The sequence below is a fragment of the Solanum lycopersicum genome, chromosome 12 (genome assembly GCF_036512215.1).
Source record: "Solanum lycopersicum chromosome 12, SLM_r2.1".
Lineage (NCBI taxonomy): Eukaryota > Viridiplantae > Streptophyta > Magnoliopsida > Solanales > Solanaceae > Solanum > Solanum lycopersicum.
In genome coordinates, this window is record NC_090811.1 from 35,236,312 (window position 1) to 35,255,058 (window position 18,747).

The window sequence follows — 18,747 nt, forward strand, 5'->3', positions numbered from 1 at the left end:
CTTGATGAATGAAAGTAGTGAGATTAGGGGATCGGGTGCCACGTTCCGGTACCAGGATAGAATATGGATTGGGTGCCACGTTCCGGTACCAGGATAGTATATGAGGATCGGAGTGTCACGTTCCGATACTAGGATAGTATATGGATCGGGTGCCACGTTCCGGTACCAGGATAGGATATGAGGATCAGAGTGCCATGTTCCGACACCAGGATAGAATATGGATCGGGTGTCACGTTCCGACACCAGGATAGTATGATGAGGATCGGAGTGTCACGTTCCGACACCAGGATAGTATATGAGGATCGGATTGTCACGTTCCGACACCAGGATTAGTAAAGAGAATGAATCTTGAAATATGTTAATATACTCAATTTAATGAACCTAATTCCCAAATGAGTATGATGGGGAGGCGTGAGTCCTCATTGATGTGCTTGGTGTTTTGACCAAGGGTTATGGTAATTGTAAATGCCGCATGTTGAGTATTGTAGTTGATTTTATGATATTATCTGATATATACTGTATTCTATTTTGAGTTGGCCGATGATATCTACTCAGTACCTGTGTTTTGTACTGACCCCTACTTGTATGTTTTTCTCTTGTTATTTGTGGAGTGCAGCAAACGTGCCGTCGTCTTCAACTCAACAGCAACTCTAGCCAGTCTTCACCGCGTCAGATTTTAGGGTGAGCTATTGTTCCTAGCTCGGACTGGATTCTCTCTCATTCATGTCTTGATGTCCTTGAAGTTCGGACATGGACTATCTCTTGTATTTGTTTTAGTTTCCTAGACATTCTTATATTTAGTAATTTGAGGATAGATGTTCTTGTGATGATGACTTCCAAATTTTGGGAATAATGATAAGTTTGAGTTTTAGAAGTTAATTATTGATTTCGTTAATGAGTTTTTAAGTCTTCCGCATTATTTTCTGTTTTTTATTGGTAAATGATTGGGGTTTAGATTGATTGGTTCACTCACATATGAGGGTAAGTGTGGGTGCCACTCGCAGCCCGCTTTGGGTCGTGACAGAAATAGAGAGTGTGAATAGTAGTTTTCCAAATTTGGAGAACTACTATTCCCTTTCTATAAATGGAGACGAGAGGGTGATTTGAAGGTTTGTTGGAGTTCCCATTTTCATTTACTCTCAAACTATAGAGAATGATGAATAAAGTCGAAGTGGGTTGGAAATGATATAAGTAAATGATTCATGTTCAATTTGGATAAATTACTTAATCAAAATAAATTAATTCATATTAATTGGTTGAAAATATGAGTTCCAAAAAAATTAATTTATATTCAATTGATTGAAAGTTTGATTTCCAAAAAAATTAAGTAAGGGTAGAATAGTAAACTTACTTCGTTTCGTAATGCACATGAAATCCAAATCGGTGACATATATTTAGGAACGAGGGAGTAACTTTCATTTCACAATATCAATGAATAAATTAAAGGATTCTTTATATTTACACTTTTAAAGTTATTAGCCTTGAATGTACTAATTTATTTAGAAAAACTAAGTAATTGATTAATGTTCATTGGACAATCATATTAAATTAATTTATGTTCATTTTATGAAATCTGACTTCAAAAGAATACTAAATAATTGTACATGATAAATTTACCTAGTTTCTTAAGAGGCGTGAAACCTAAAATCTTGACTATAAAAAAGAACGAAGGAACTAACCCTTTAATCTTTATCTACTTATGTTCCTCTAAATTATAGAATGATTAATGATTAGAGAATATTTGAAGAAAATCCCATTAAATCTCTAAGAATTTAGGATTTTTTGTGTGAAAGATAATTTCAAATAGTCCGAGGATTAAATTTACCACTTAATTTGTTATCTAGTTGGCAAGTTCCGAATAATTTATTTTGAGATTAATGATTGATACCGGGTAAGTTATCCCTCCATTTGAGTGATATAATAATCTTGTGATAACTTAACCCGGGATAAAATAACTAAATGACAAAAATGTCTCTTTCAACCCTTTTGTTACATCACCTTTTATATTCATGAAGTGTATTTTTATAACAAATAAATTGTTTTTAAAATTTATTATTTTGAACACAATAAACTGAACACTTAATAAAAATAGTCGATCATAACTAATCTCATCATAATTTATCTCATAATAACATTTACTTTCTTTGTCTCATTTATGTGACACTAATTTTTTACGCTCTCCAAAAAAGATGTCATATTACTATAATTACAAATAATAATTCTTATTTTTAATTGTTGATGAAATAATTTATATTTATGACCAAACAAGAATCAAAAATTTTATTTTAGATAATTAACTTGAAATAATTATTTTTAAAAAAAGTCTTGCTAATAGTTACTCTCTCCGTTTCAAAAAGGATGCCTAGTTTGACTTGAAACGGAGTTTAAGGAAAGAAAGAAAACTTTTTAATCTTGTGGTTCTAAATTACAGTTATGTCAAATGTATTAAAATATTATTTACTCTTGCGGTCTTAAACATGTCATGTAGAAAGTTAAATTAAAATGTTAAAAAAGAAAAGGGAACATCCTTTTTAACAAACTAAAAAGGAAATAAAATATTCTTTTTGAAACGGAGATAATAAATGGAAAAGGGCCTAAAATACCCTTAAAGTATTGAAAATGGTACAAAATTACGCTCCATCCACCTATTGGCTCCAAAATACCCTTCCCACCCACCTATTGGGTCCATAATACCTTTGTCATCCACCTTTTGGTTCAAAATTGACTACTTATTTAACGGTTTTTATTTAAACTATTTAAATATTTTTTTAATAGGTGACGCTGAACTATTTGTTATAATTTAACTTATTAATATAATTTATAAATCAATCCACTACGACATATTACTAATTAAACCCCTCTAAATTAATATCCGTCACATTATTAGTGCAACAATATATTAGCTACTACCAATTGAGTGTTTTTAAAAATTTGAGGCGAAAATATATATAGAAGTAAATTATCATACATTCAAGTGTCTAAATAAAATTAACGAAAAATTTTAAAGTCTGACTATGTTTATCTTAATTATTCTTAAATCTCAATTATGTGATATTACTTTATAGGTAACTTTTCAAAAAAAATAATATATTAAAGGTTTTAAAACAAATAATAAATATTTATAAAATTATATTTTAAAAAAATGCATGAATTAATTCGGGATGTATTACTTCTTTACCTTTAATCATAAATTTCTCATTCAATCTTGAAAGAAAGTGTCCTCCTAAATAAGCGGCTCAACCTATATTTAATTGGGGCTTCGATTCAGACTCGAATAATTTTTTGAATGTTATTTTCAGAAATCGTTAATTTCATCGTGTTTTAGTAGTGTTTATGATGATTTTTATATTATAATTGAATTATTAATTGGATGAGATTTAGTTAGTAATTTGTGAGTAGTGAGTTGATTTATAAATTATATTGATAAATTAAATTATAACCAATAGTTGAACGTCAAGTATTTTAAAAAATAATGAAATAGTTTAATTTTAAAACAATAAAAAAGTGGTCAATTTTGAATCCAAATGTGGATGACAAGGGTATTTTCGAGTCAATAGGTGAATTAAAATGACATTTTGGAGCAAAAGGTGGATGAAAGTAATTTTGTACCATTTTCAATACTTGAATGGAATTTTAGCCCTTTTCAGAATAATAAATGGCATTGCATATGTATATATCGTATCGCATATGTGTCATGGGCTGATTAGTATTTCCAATGAATATGAATGAATTCTATAAAAATTTTGTCTCTGTTGAAATCATCTTTAACCTCATTGAAACGAGGAAAACTGTTGCACCAGAAGATTGCAACTTTAGGGTTACAAAGCAACATTAATTTATCCAAGAATCTAATTAGTTTATACATATCTTGCGAAGATATCCATTCCGCTGAATTGGTTTTTGAAAATCTTGAAAACCCTCTTGATATCACTTTGTGGAACTGTTCTTATACTAAGAATCAATTGTTCAATGAAGCTCTTGACCTCTTCGACAAGCCGTTGCAATTCCCATATCTTAAACCTGATAGTTACACCTTTCCTAGTGTACTCAATGCTTGCAGTGGTTTAGGGATTCTCCGATATGGTCAAATGACACATACTCATTTGATTAAAAATGGGCTTTTATTAGATGTTGTTGTGACAAGTTCAGTGATTGGTTTGTATGCCAAATTTGACTTGTTCGCTTCTGCTGAGTTGGGAACAAAAGTAAGTCACAAAAATATAAAAGTAACTAAAATAAGCCACTATTTTAGTAAGTAACTAAAATAAGTTTAGTGGAAGAAAAAGTTTCACTATATCTAATTTTCTAAACGTTTTCCGTTACTGTCATAACATTTATTTTTAATATATAAAGGAACTTTTTCTTCCACTTTATAAAGTGGAAGAAAATCTTCTACTTTATAAAAAGTTACCTTTTCATCTCCACCTTCACCTTCTCTCCTTTTTCTTTTCATGGCTTCCAAAAAAAATCACTTTGAAGATGGTCATTTGCATCAAAAATTCACTTAAAAAACTAAGTGTTAGACATAGCCATAATCATCTGCATCAAAAGTAGGCGAGACATTAAAATTTGAGGATGTCCCAACATTTTTCGTCATTTCAAAGTGTGAGGGTTGACCAAAATAATTATTTAGTTCATAACTTAGAGCAATATTCCTATCTTGCTGAGGTAAACCACTACAAAATATATAATAATAATAATAATAAATAATATAAATTAATAAACAATTGACAAAATCAACAAACAATAACTGAAATATATTAATTGAGCATTACCGATCACTATCATTGGTAGTTTTGTTTAAATCAAAATCATATCGGCCGGTAAGAATATTTTGATGATGAGTCATTTTAGGAAAATCAGTAGATTGAGTTATCGAAAATCCATCAATGCTATTATGATTTTCTAATTAGGGATGAACATCGACCGATAAAGGAGAACGTTGTTGACTAATCTTAGGCTCCTTCCTAACATATATTCCAAGTATTGTGGACTTGATTTGATCTATATAGTCATTTGGAACCCTTAAAAAGTCGGTCAACGATTCGTCATTATATATAATTCACTCTCTAAAATTTACTTGTCCTTGTGATAAAAATGAAGTAGGGTATTTTCCGGCTATAATCAAATTATAATCGTACTGTTTATACCCGTTCTTTTATAAATTGATGAAATAAATTTATGATATCGGACATTTACTGGATATTTAGCATTGTGTTTGGGAGGACAATTATAATAAATGATATTTCCGTCATGTATAATTTCGTCATCCCAATAAATTGAAACTTTAATTTTACGTGTAGAAGATATTTTTTTTAGATTGAAATGAACAAATATAGAAGACTTTACGTTGTAGGTGCTATCAACTATGCATAAACATCCTTAAATAGATTTTTCAGAATAAAATAATAAAAATATATAATGAAATATTTTTTCCCGTTTTAATGACATATCAAATCAATATAATTTATATGACAACACTGAAAAAGCTTCTTCAAGACGTGAAAAATATTCTTCTTATAAAGTGTAATAAAAAGTTCACTTTATAAAATGGAAAAAAAAGTTTGACTTTATAAAGTGGAAGAAAAAACTCCACTTTATTAAGTGATAGAAAAAGTTCCGTTATATATTAAAAATAAACGTTATGAAACTAACGGAAAACGTTTATATTATTGGATATAGTGTAACTTTTTCTTTCACTAAGCTTATTTTAGTTACTTACTAAAATAGTGGCTTATTTTGGTTACTTTTATATTTTTGTGGCTTATTTTGGTTTACAACTCGCTTCTGCTATACAGCTGTTTGATGAAATGCCTGAAAGAGACATTGTGTGTTGGAATACTGTCATTTCGTGCTACTATCAAAATGGCAATTTCATAAAGCCCTTCAATTCTTTGACAAAATGAAAGATTTGAGATATATGCCTAATTCGGTTACCTACACAGCTGCAATCTCATCATGTGCGAGGCTTTTAGATATTGAAAGAGGGGAGACAATTCATCGCGAATTAGTAGATAATAAATTTCTATTGGATGGTTTTGTAAGTAATGCTCTTGTTGACATGTACGGGAAATGTGGCCTCTTAGAGAACCCTAAAGAGATTTTTGAGCAAATCCCTGCCAAGAGTTTGGTTTCTTGGAATTCCATGATATATGGTTACAGCTTGAGAGGCAATAACAAATCATGCATTCAGCTTTTACAAAGGATGAACAAAGAAAACATGAAACCCTCTTCTGTGACTTTAAGTAGCTTACTAATGGCGTGCTCTAAATCTACTCAACTGCAGCTCGGGAATATTTTTCATGCATATATAATTCGAAATAACATACGATCTGATGTCTTTCTTAATGCTTCACTTGTTGACATATTTCAAATGTGGTAGAGTTGAGACTGCACGAAACATCTTCAGTACGATGGCAAAGAACAATGTGGAAGCATGGAATGTAATGATTTCCGGACATGTGTCAGCTGGCTACTACTTGGAGGCACTTGCCATTTATAATGACATGAAGTTGGTATGGATAAAGCCTAATGCAATCACTTTGACTAGTGCCTTGGTATCTTGTTCACAGTTGGAATCCAATGAAATTGTTATGGGGTCGCTGCTTGATATGTATGCTAAATGTGGTGCAGTAAGTGAAGCTTTTGAAGTCTTTGATGAGTTGCCTGAGAGAGATCTGGTCTCATGGGCTACAATGATTGCAGCATATGGATCTCATGGCGAAGCTTTTGAAGCGCTAAAACTCTTTAATGGAATGCGGCATTCTAATGTAAAACCTGATAGAGTTGCATTCCTTGCAGTAATTTCGGCATGTGCTCATGCAGGATTAGTCGATGAAGGTTACCAGTATGTTAATTTAATGGTCAGTGGCGATGGCATTCAACCATCAGCTGAAGAGTATTCATGTCTAATTGACCTTCTCGGACGTGCTGGAAGATTGCGTGAAGCCTATGCTATTCTGCAGAGCAACCCGGATTCCAGGGAGGATGTTGAGTTGTTAAGCACATTAGTTTCTGCATGCCATTCGCATGGGGTGTTGGAGATTGGAGAAGAAATTGCAAAGATGCTTACTCAAAAGGATGAAGATGATCCATCCACTAATTTTGTTTTAGAAAAAATATATGCTTCACAGAACAAATGGAATGAGGTACGCAAGTTGAGACTAAAGATGAAGGAGCTTGGGTTGTTGAAGAAACCTGGATGTAGTTGGATTGAAGTAGACAGGAGAATTCAACCATTCCTGGCAGATGATAAATCTTTCCTGCTAGTAGACGATGTTTATCAATGTCTATATTTAATCAATAGTGACATAAAAATCTATGAATGCTTAAGCATTATAGCAAGGGAGATGATTACTACTAAAAGCCAACTACTTGACCAAATCAATCACCTTGCTCATAGACCTAACTTTGTTTTTCCATAAAACGACAATCATATTTCTGCCTCTCACTGACAAAATGATCAGGATGACCATTTTCAGTCTCTTATGGACCTTCACCTCATAGTGGATAAGAGCAAGATCCTTCACATTCAAATTGACAGTTTTGAAATATTTAGGGTAAGACTTTATTTTTGTAGCTTTATGTATACGTTTTTAAGAATTCTGTGTTGATATTGTTACCATCCTATAATTGCATAGGTTGGACTCGTGAGAGACATCACTTCCACATGAGTGGACAATTTTTGTCTCCCTTTCCTACTTCGTTTATTAGCCTTGTGGCAAAATGATATAATTAACACACTTTGATGTAGGTCATGAAGAGTATGCATGACTTAAGAAATTTTGAGGATCGAAAAGGATAATAAAACTGTCTAGGCTAGAGTTGTATTTGATATATCTTCAACAGAATGTTTAGTTTTGCTAAGAAGTGAAAAATAGTTGTCTTAGTAATTTGAAAATATCAGCATTATGTACTATATGTTTGGCATTCTTTATCTCAGGTAGGATGTCTTGCTCGTAAGGTTCAGTTCTTAGAGTTGAGTTTGGAATGATGCTATTAACAACCGGATATGTGTCAGAGCTTCTACATGGAGGCTCTTTATGCATACTACCATGAAGGTGGCTGGGGTAAAACAATGTGCATGTGTCTTGAGATCTTATTGACAGTTGGCACCTAAAAACTGTACTAGGACATTCACAAGTTTATATGGACATTAAGTTGGAATACTGCCTCTACTTTGGTGAAATAAAATTCAGAGTTAAAAAAATTGTTGAGGGGGTACTGCATATATCTATGCCATATGTGGTGCTGTACACAAAAAAAAAATCTCATTCAGAGATTTCTGTTGAAATTTGTATCTTGAAGCGCAGACAGGTGAATAATATGTTAACGAGTAAGGAGAAGTAGGAAGGAAGTATAGACTAAGCATCTGTGATATCGGAAACATCAAGAGGCTCCCCGGTTCTCAGTCAGCCTTTCTTCACAACCTTTTGATGTATTATATGGATGAAGATGGACTAAAACTCATGGCATATGGATCTCATTGTAAGTTTCTTTAATGAAATGCTGCTAAGTGTTATCTAATGTAATTATCTGTACGTCACTCTGGTTGTTAGTATTTTAATTTAATTAATGTGAAACCTATAAATCAGTAAGAAAATATTAATTTGTTAACAAAATTATTGCCTGTGTATCATTTGCACAAGAAACTAAAGGTAGCAGAAAATGTGTTTTAAGTGACATCACTAGAGATGGAGAAAATGTGTTTGGTATGAAAGGAAACTGTTTTCTAGTTCTTAGTTCATTATCCGCTGCTGAGTTCAATCGTCAAAATCAAATAACTTAGGTTGTGTTTGGTACGAAGGAAAATGTTTTCCTAGAAAATATTTTCTTGGAAAACAAGTAGATTTTTGATTTTTCTTCACATAATTGGTTGGTTTAGTGCAAAATATTTTTCGGAATTTTTTTTAGTGTGACTTATGAACGAAAAATATTTTTGAGAAGTATCTTATATTTTTGTTAGAGTAGAAAATAATTTTTAAAATTGAAAATAGTTTTTAGAAAAAAATTTAATTTTTTTTGAGGGGTCGAAGGTAGAGGTGAAAAATAAAAATTTGAATTTGAAAAAATTTCTTAAAAACCAACTTAAATCTTTTTTTGGGGTGGAGGGGCAGGTGTGGGGGGTGGATAGGCGGTCAAGGGTTTGGGTGAAAAAAATGAATTTTTAAAGTTGAAAATATTTTTTGAAAAACAAATTTAAAATTCTCTTTGGGAGGTGAGGGGTAGGGATGAAAACAATGAAATTTTAAAGTTGAAAATATTTTTTAGAAATTAACTCAGGTAAGGGGGGGGGGGGGGGAGTGGCGAGGGTTAGGGTGAAAAATAAAAATTTGAAGTAGAAAATATTTTTTAAAAATGTACTTAAATTTTTTCACTACAATAAATTAATTTTTAACGAAAGGAAATTCATTTGTTAAAAGTGTATAACGACCGGGTAAAAGTCTATATCCGGTCGTTAATATCATTTAGCGATAACAAATAATCAAGTCGTTATTCTTACTTACAACGACCAACATTCCTTTCTTTGAAGATCATTTGCCGTCAAAAGCTTGAAATAAAACAAACATGTAGTTGTTATAAGTACTTTTAGCGACCAAAAATCTTATTACAATACTTTGAATGACCAAGTTCTCGTTGCAAATTTGATTGAAATAATTACATTTTTTTATTTTGAGTTCCGTCATTTATAGTATCATTTCATTTTTTTTTCCACATGCAATCGAAAATGTTACATGAAATTTTATTGATCACAAAGAAATAAAATATCACATTGATTAAGTGGGAAAATACATAAAATCTCCCTCAAACTTGTCCACAAAATTCCCTTGAGCACTGTAATTCTATAGGTTTTTAAGCGCCCCCTAAAGAACTTTAAGGTGAATTAAATAACATCTTATACTCCTGAATCTGATGGAGGCTGAAATTATCAATTTGCAATGATAGAACAGAGAAACTATAGCAAAGACTCATTAGTACAGATAAAGTTGATTCAAATGTGGATCCATGCATTTTACATCAAAGGTCAGACCATTCGAACTATGTAAAACAAGCTTACTGGATAACCGAAAAGTTATCGGAAGATAAACAAAATTAGGAAACAACTCAACCACAGTGGAGAACGACAAGCTTGATTAAACAAATCTACCTAAAGATGTTGGGGTACAAAGAAAGGGTAATGTGAAAGTGTGTGATGTTTTGAAATGAAGCAATTGCTAAAGCTATTTTTAGTATGTGTCTCCAAATGCGAGACAATATTCTCACTAAATATGGATCGGTAATGTGGGAAATGAACATTATTCAACTTGTATTTTTACTGCAGCTTCACCAAAACAATCTTGAGGTTCATGCATAGGAATGACTTGTAACATAAGTGACAATTCGAAAAGATACTTTAAATGGGTGATAAAGAATGAAAATGTAAAACTCCACAGGCTCAAATATGTTGAAACATTCATAATGTATGAAAATAACAAAAGCATAAAGTATTTGAAACGAAGACAAAAAAAATCAGACATGATTGTCAGAAGTATTTCCTATGTTTGTAATATTCGTGATACTCCTCGAAATAGATCTATAATGGAAATGTTGTTAATGTAATAATTTGATTATTATAGACCGGAGAAAAGCCTAATTAGGGGAGTAGAAAGGGGTATGAAATGGATTTTCTACTTTAGGCAAATCTAATTGAGGAAGTTGTCTTGCTTTATAATACTCATTCAGGTGATAAAAAATTAAAAAAAAGCATCTTTAACAATTGAAAGATAAAACAAATTTATTTGTTGAATTTATTCCCCAAAACTACATAATATTGTCTGTTTCTTGGTTTGACACTGCCCCTTTTCCCTGTTAGATAGATACAAAGTTAAGTTGTTGAGAACTTTATGGTGGCAGAGGAAAAGAAAGACAACAAAAATTGATATTGAAGTTATAAATTCATGTCTATGGCAAAGAGTGATGGTTCAATCATCTAACTCCTCTCTGATACATTTTGTGGTATAATGATTTTTATTCAATGAAGATTATATGTTATTGTTCCTATGACTTCTGTTAGGTTTTCATAAGTGAGAACCTTGTATATTGTGTTTATTACATGTTTATCGGACACAATTATGCAATCATATGCCTTGTTGAGCAGATACAGAATAACAATAGACAGAGAAGGAGAAGTGCCTTGATTTTACTAAAAGTGAGCAGTTATATTACAGAAGACAAGAACCTAACTGGAGGAGATCTTGATTTCATACCAACAAATATACACAGAAAAAAATCTAATTAAAGACCCAATTACATATGAAGATGTACAACAATCAGTAAAGTATACTGAAATGGCCACAAAATCAAGTCCGATGGACATATCAGATCAATTTGTTATTCCAAGACTAGAAAATAGTAAAAGCTTTAACACCCAACACTAAAAACTTAACACCCGACACTAAAGTTCAGACTCCATACTAAAATAATAGTTAATATATTTCAGTATCTGTTATCATACTTTGCTAGAATTCACTTTAGTTAGTGACCAAACCTAGATGGTTTTAGTTTTGTGGCAACACAAATATTACAAAATATATCTAAGCTCCAACAACTTAAACAACAGTAGGAGTTAAAGCATAGGGAGCTAATCAAAAGCAAAACAGGGCTACAAAAGCTCAGAACCAATGAAATCTGCAAAGGAACCTACATCATTTACATGAGCGTAACTAGTCCAACTAAAAATAAGTAACATTCATATACTCTTGAGAATTAAGATAGGAGGTGAAATTTCATCAAAACGTCTGATATAATGTTTTCTATCTAAACACAAAAAATATATCTACCGCTCATATATTCCAGATATTCTTGATGACTTAGCTGGTACTCAAGGAATTTCAGCTTTAAAGTGATTTATTAGTTCACTATACTATGGATTAAGTTCATCCCAAAAATTATTAGGAGAGTTAATCATGTGATGGAGTTTCTATACTCCTTTATATTAATTTTAGTTGTTTGAACATTTAGTTAACAACTTAATATATATAGGCGCCAAATATATATAGTGAGGTGTTAGAGATATTCGTTTGGCACTATAGTTTTCTTGATCTTGCCACTTATTAACATGACCTATCCCTACAAGTCCAAAAACAAGTAATCTTATAAGCTTGTAGTTTCGTTCATCATGAAAATTAGTACAACTAAAGACTCTCTAACATTTACTCAAATTAACATAGAAAAACAAACCATTTATAGCATTGTTGTAGTAGAAAAACCCTTTCCAAAAGGAGAATTTGTAAACGACATCACTGAAATCGTTGACAAGTAAACATCATGTAATAGATAATCGAAAGTTAAATTATCTGATGGTGGTGTTGTAGTTTGATGAACCACCATACTTTCAAGACAATCATATTTACCCTCTAAAATATCCATGCGCTTTTGTAGTGATTCCTTTTCTTTTGTGTTATTTTCATCTCTTCCAACAATGCAACCTTTGAGGTGGTACCCCTTTGAACTCCTTAGTGGTTATCCCACCCACCAAATCGAAATGCATTACATCTGCATTGAGGTCCAAAGCACCTTTCAACTACCTCAATATTAATAAGAGATGGTTCAGATTGTTGAAGCTATTGAATTTCAGCCTATAAAATAGCTTATAAAATCTTTTTTGCTTGAAAATTTGGTTCATCCTCGAGAACATCATCACCATTATTATTCATAGTATCTCCCCCAACTTGGGGTACATATTTCTCAATAAATTATGTATTTCATCCTCATCATCACCGTCTTCAATGTCATTATTATCTTCAAATTGAAAATTTGGTTGTGCTTCACCTTACATCTCCCTATGGTGATACCAAAGAGTATAACTTGGTATTATCCCATAAACTATTAAATGTGCCCTAACCATCTAAGTTATCTAGAAGTTACATTACCACATTTGATACATGGGCAACGTATCAACTAGGGCTCTCCCAATTTTGTAACAGCATAATCCAAAAAAATCTTCATCTTATCTATGTAAGCATTAGAAAGTATACTTTAAGAAGTTTCATCTGCTACTTATTAGTCGCCATAATCTTGGTGTACCTAAAATAGATATAAAAATAAATCAGTATAACGATCGAGTTCAAGAACAACATTAAGGAATGAAAATTATAATTGTTCTACGTTCACATATTACTTATTATTAGTACAGAAAGCATAACTATGAAATTATAATCATAGAAGCTATTTTCTTTTATTATAGGTGAAAATATGAAGAGCAATTTCTTTCATTCCTCTAGTGTTTGAATGTACCATGATCCATCTTGTGTTTTAAAATTTTAAAAAATTATCCCTCAGTCAGCCACATCATTTAGAGTACGTGCACAAAAAGAAGAAGAACATCACATAATAGAAATTTAAGATTTAAAGATGTCTACTTGATTTATTAGTCAACAACTTAACAAGCTCATTTGTATGATAATTAAAGAAAAATTCCCTGGGTTACAGATGCCTAGTCTATTGAGGAACAAATGCAACATTATGGTGCAAGAAGGTCTATGTACATTGACGCAAAACAAGGCCTACATGGGTCAAACTCAATGAGGATGGTTACAACGAAAGTAATCTAGGCTCAACAGGAAGGGGAGTTTTCAGCCTCTTTCTAAAAGAGAAAACAGAAAAACTATGAGTAATTTAATTAAGAAGCTAACTTGACATTTTTTATGAAATAAGGCAACCATTTGAAAACTATAATGGGCTGGAACTAAGAAGAAGGAGAAATTGCGGACGTTATGGATTCATGCATAGTATATGAAAAGTAGGAACTTTGTACACATACCTACTCCTAAACAATCTGGTTGGGTTGTTAGGGAATTCTTTGAAGTTATGACATGGTGGCAGGATGGTGTGAATTGAACTGAGAGAATGGATAGTGTGGCTACATCTGGGAAATTCAACATTTTTCAGAAAATGTATAGATCACTACAACCAACCTCAGTTCCCAAAAGTATATTGTAAAAATTAATTTTTTCACAAGGATTTCTCCCAGGGAATCAATTCATCCTATGGTTGGTGCTGCTTAACAAGCTGTCACAGTTGATTGAATAACAAAATGAAGTATTTACGTTGACTTAGAGCATGTACTCATACTCATCTAGTTTTTTTATTGTGATTACTCCAGGTATATTTGGCAGTTCCCACTTAACTAGCAAATTATAAATAGATAGTTCTGATCTTAGACGGAAAAGGTGTACTGGTAGCCTCACTCATCAGACCTAGTAGGCCAAAGAAAACTAACCTAGTCTTGTTATGATCTACCACTATGTACATTATGTTATCTAAAAGGAACAATAGAATATTTCAACAAAAAAACATCAATATAAGCAAGAAACACCCTACAACTTCACATTATAAGACTAAAAACCCAAATGGAGGAAATGCATAATTATGTTTAACTACTTTTCATGTTAACTTGTGCACAAACTTCTTCTACATGAAGAAACTCGAGGCATAATTAGTTAAACATAATAAGGACATGGTATGACATGGTACCTTGGAATCATGGACTTGATATTAAGACTTCCCAAAAATGAAGGCTCAACATATGGGACCTTAACTAGGGAGTCTGCTTTAGCAAACACATAGTCTGCTTCATTTATTCATGCATACTTCATTTCATTTCATTCATGGGCCAATGTAAACACCATCTATAGCTAGGATGTAGTTTAAGACTTTCATCGGGTTCGTTGTGCAATGACCAAGAATTACCTAATGTCATTACTTAAATCTAACTCACCTCTTGATTATCCTATCCTAACATCTTTGGTATTATTCGTTTCATTATGTGCATCATTTGAGGCTGGCCACATTCATTCATTGGGAACATTAACTTTAACCGACATAGATCATGTGAGCAAATGAAATCAAGTGTCATGAAATCCCGTAGCGAAAAGAGGTGGAATCACCGGCCAAAGTTACCTAAAGCATGCAAGCGTACATGGGAATTTAACCCGTGCAGTATAGCTTCAAAGACTAGGAAATATAAGGATACCCATACTCGGCATGCTGAACAGTCTCATCTCATGAGAGTTACGTGAACCTCCACCCTTCCTGAAAGAAGGCATCACCGCTCATAGCTAGTCTATCGGTGCTCAGTATAAAGTTCCATTACATTCAACTCATACGTCATTGAAGCTAGCTTCTAGTATGAGGACATCATAGCTCAATATATTATTTATCATCTCATCATTAGTATGAAGTGTATTAATCTCAATACTTTCATAAGAGTATTCATCGAGACAGGTCTCTTCATTAACTTTATACTCTCATGGGTGAGTACATTTTTGTAACATTTACTTAGGCTCATTAGAGATTTCTACCATCTTTTACATTAGCCTCATATCATGTTCTCACCACATTCATCAACATTAGCACATTTTCTGCTCATAATTACTTACCCGTTTTACGTGAATGTTTATTTCATCACATGCCAATGCAATTGGCCATTTGTGTGTTTTACACTCTTACTTAGCCCTTCTAGTGTTTCATAATTTCATTACATAATAATATTTTCATCTTATTCCAATGCACTTGGCCATTTAGTGTCTTTTACACTCGTTCTTAACCCTTCTAGGGTTACATCATTTCATTATATACATCTTAGGTTAACTTATTTTTAAACATCGGTAGACTTATATGTCTATACATACAAGCCATGAGGCTTCATTCATAGTTCATTTAATTGATTCATATCTTTCTAAGATTATGTAGTACAAGACTTATGCATCTTGTATTTATGCCAAGATCTGGATTTCGATCTAAGTGGGCAGCATTATTCTTTAAGAGTTAACTCACGTATGACTTATGTATCTATATGGAATTTGGGCAAGAGAACCCAATTTTCAAATCTCTTGAACAACACTTACATTTTTTTTAATTTTGATTCCATCCATACGGCTTGGGGACCCAAGTTCGAGCCCCAATGCCTTCATTTTATGTTTTCCTTAATTTATCTCTTCATTTATCACTTAATGGAAGTAAGAGTATGTGGGATCGAACCCCCACAACCCCTCTTCAATTTCTTTTAATCTTTCTCCTTAAATCTGCTTAGGAGGTCGTGGGTTCGATTCCAAACACGCCTCCTCAATTATTTTTCTTTTGTTCTCCTCCTTAAATCTGATTGAGAGGTGGTGCATTCGAATCCCAATCCTCCCATTTCTTATTTTTTTCTTTCAAGTTACATTTTCCAGCCAATACCATGGTTCGAATCTTCTTCACCACATTTCTTTTTACTTTTTTATTTTCATGGTTTTTAACATGGTGAGGTCATGGGTTCAATTCTCCATAACCTTACTTGTTTTAATTCTTTTTTTTCAACATTTTGAACCCTCTTTGCTGACCGAAATTCATCACTAGAAGCTGGAAATTTTCTTTTAATTTTTCAGCATCCTTTCATCAAGTTACACCTTAGTTATTACGGAAATTTCATAGTGCATTAAGAACATTTTAGGTGCGTTTTTATGGATTCGTTTAGACAAGAGAATATTTCTCAAATCAGCCACATTTCAACTCATATGAACATCACATTTACACTAACATGTGTACATGAAATATAAAGAACTATCATGCCATTTCAAGTCCTAATCCATGAATATTAGCCATGGCAACACATACATTCACACGTAGTACATTTTCGGGAACATCAACATAAGTCATCTAATCCCAAACATACATAAAAAAACATAATCATCACAAAAACATGTTTCATCCCTAATTTTCTACCAGCAATCATAACTAACCTATGATTCAATGGGAGATAGTGACACGGACGTGCAAAGAGGAACAATCCTAGTTTTTGGAATACATTCGTCTTAACCTTAGGGGGTCTCTTGGAAAAGGGACCAAGAGAGAGAGAACCCATAATTTTTTGACGTTAAAATCTTGACTTTATTCCCAAAAACTTCACCCAATAACATGTCTAAACCTCCTCAATATCAACTTCACACGAATGAAAACAACCCTTAGCCTAGTGTGTGATTAATGTTTGTTTTCTTGTAATTTCGTGTGAGTTCTTCAATTGTGAAGAACTTGGTTTATTTTTATGCTTTTGTATCTTATTTTGGCAGAGAAATTTTGTGTGAAATAACAAGGGATATTGAGTGTGAGGGTTGAGAGATAGACATGAGAGAACATGAGTTATATTAGGCTTAGGAGTCTAGTTTAGGACATAGTCAAATAAGGTTTACTTAATTATTAAAAATCTGAATTTTATTTTATCTTAAATAATCTAATGAATAATAATAAATAATTAATTATATTAATTAAATAGTTAAATAAAAATCACATTAATTCATTGCTTCCACCTTGGTTCGAACCTAGGTGAAGCAAGACTTCACTTCAAGAGCTCAATTTTTGACCTCTCCCCAAAATACCCCTCTACCTTATTAATTAAATATTAATTGTATATTTAGGGTAATTATGATACTACCCTTAGCCTGGAAAAAGACCATTACCCTTAGACCCTCCAACCTATGATTTTCCCTTTTTAGTCCGGTAAAGAATCCTTCAAGTAAATCATCATATTCGAGATCCCTACATGGTTGGAACCAACCTTTCCAAGATCAACTAACTCTTAAGATAGTTGTCTTGGCTTTAGCAAGGGTTCTGAGGTCTGGTTCTACGCGCATTAATCCATGTGAACCCTGGACTAATCATGTACATTCTTGACACATTAAGCATTTATTATCTTATACATTTTTAAGGTTGTTACAAAGTATTAGTATCAAAACTTCAAGAAATGACCGTGACGTCCGGTGAGCTAGTAACTTGAACTAGTGGTGCTAGCATTGTTTCAAAAAGGGTGTCTAAAGGGTTGTTGTAAGGACCCTCAAAATTAATTAAGGTGATTAGAGGATCACATGTGTCTATAAAGGTTTAAAATATATTCAAATATATGTTTTACAGTATGCATGTTTAATTTGAGGTCATTTGGAGGTCAAGCGTCCAAGAACGTGTGATGACGTTTGAAAGTTAGCCTTGAGATGTGAATGTGTGTCTTGGCATGTTTTACGTGTTTTTTTTGGTTAAAAATTATGTGGAAGTTCACTAACATGTTAATGAATATATTTAAATTGGATTTTTCTGGGTACGACTCCCCAAGGTCTCTGTAAAAGGCCCTCAAGAAAGACAGGAAAAGCTGCCTAAACACTACCTTTAAAGTGTCTACCTACGAACCTAGAACGATGCCTCGTTATTGTACCTCCACCCCATTGATGGGGGAAGGGGGAGTCATTCCACACTTATACTAGAGATAAATCCCCCAAATGACAAGCCTCAAACCCAAATGACGATTTCCAGTATGGTCCATCGATGGGTCTATTGGGCGTTGATGGTGGACGCCGATGCATCTTGCAATTGCTGCCAAACACACTGTTTCATTAAGGGGTGAATGAGAAATTTAAGCCACGTCCTAACCTGACCCTAGGCTGTTAATTTAGTTACTTTTGGGTAACTTAAGTTTTTTATAAAGATCAAAACCCCATATCCAATTCATTATTAAAAATTGGACTTCCCTCTCCAAAAGAAACCTCTCTAGAAACCTCCATTAGAGATGAAGTTCAAGAACAACTTGTAGATTGGATTCCCATGGATTCTTCCCCAGTATTTCGTGGTTTTCTCCTACAATGAGGTATGGTAATCCTTCATCCTTAGTCAAACTTTCTTATATGAAGTTCCTTCCAATGTTTTCAATGAATGTTCATGATCAAACCTTCTATCTTTCAATCT

General features: G+C 32.7%; 1 pseudogene; it reads left to right on the top strand.

Annotated features, from left to right (window-relative positions):
- Positions 1-3,725: 3,725 nt before the first annotated feature.
- Positions 3,726-7,556, top strand: LOC101246117 (pentatricopeptide repeat-containing protein At5g27110-like; annotated as a pseudogene).
- The last annotated feature ends 11,191 nt before the right edge of the window (positions 7,557-18,747 follow it).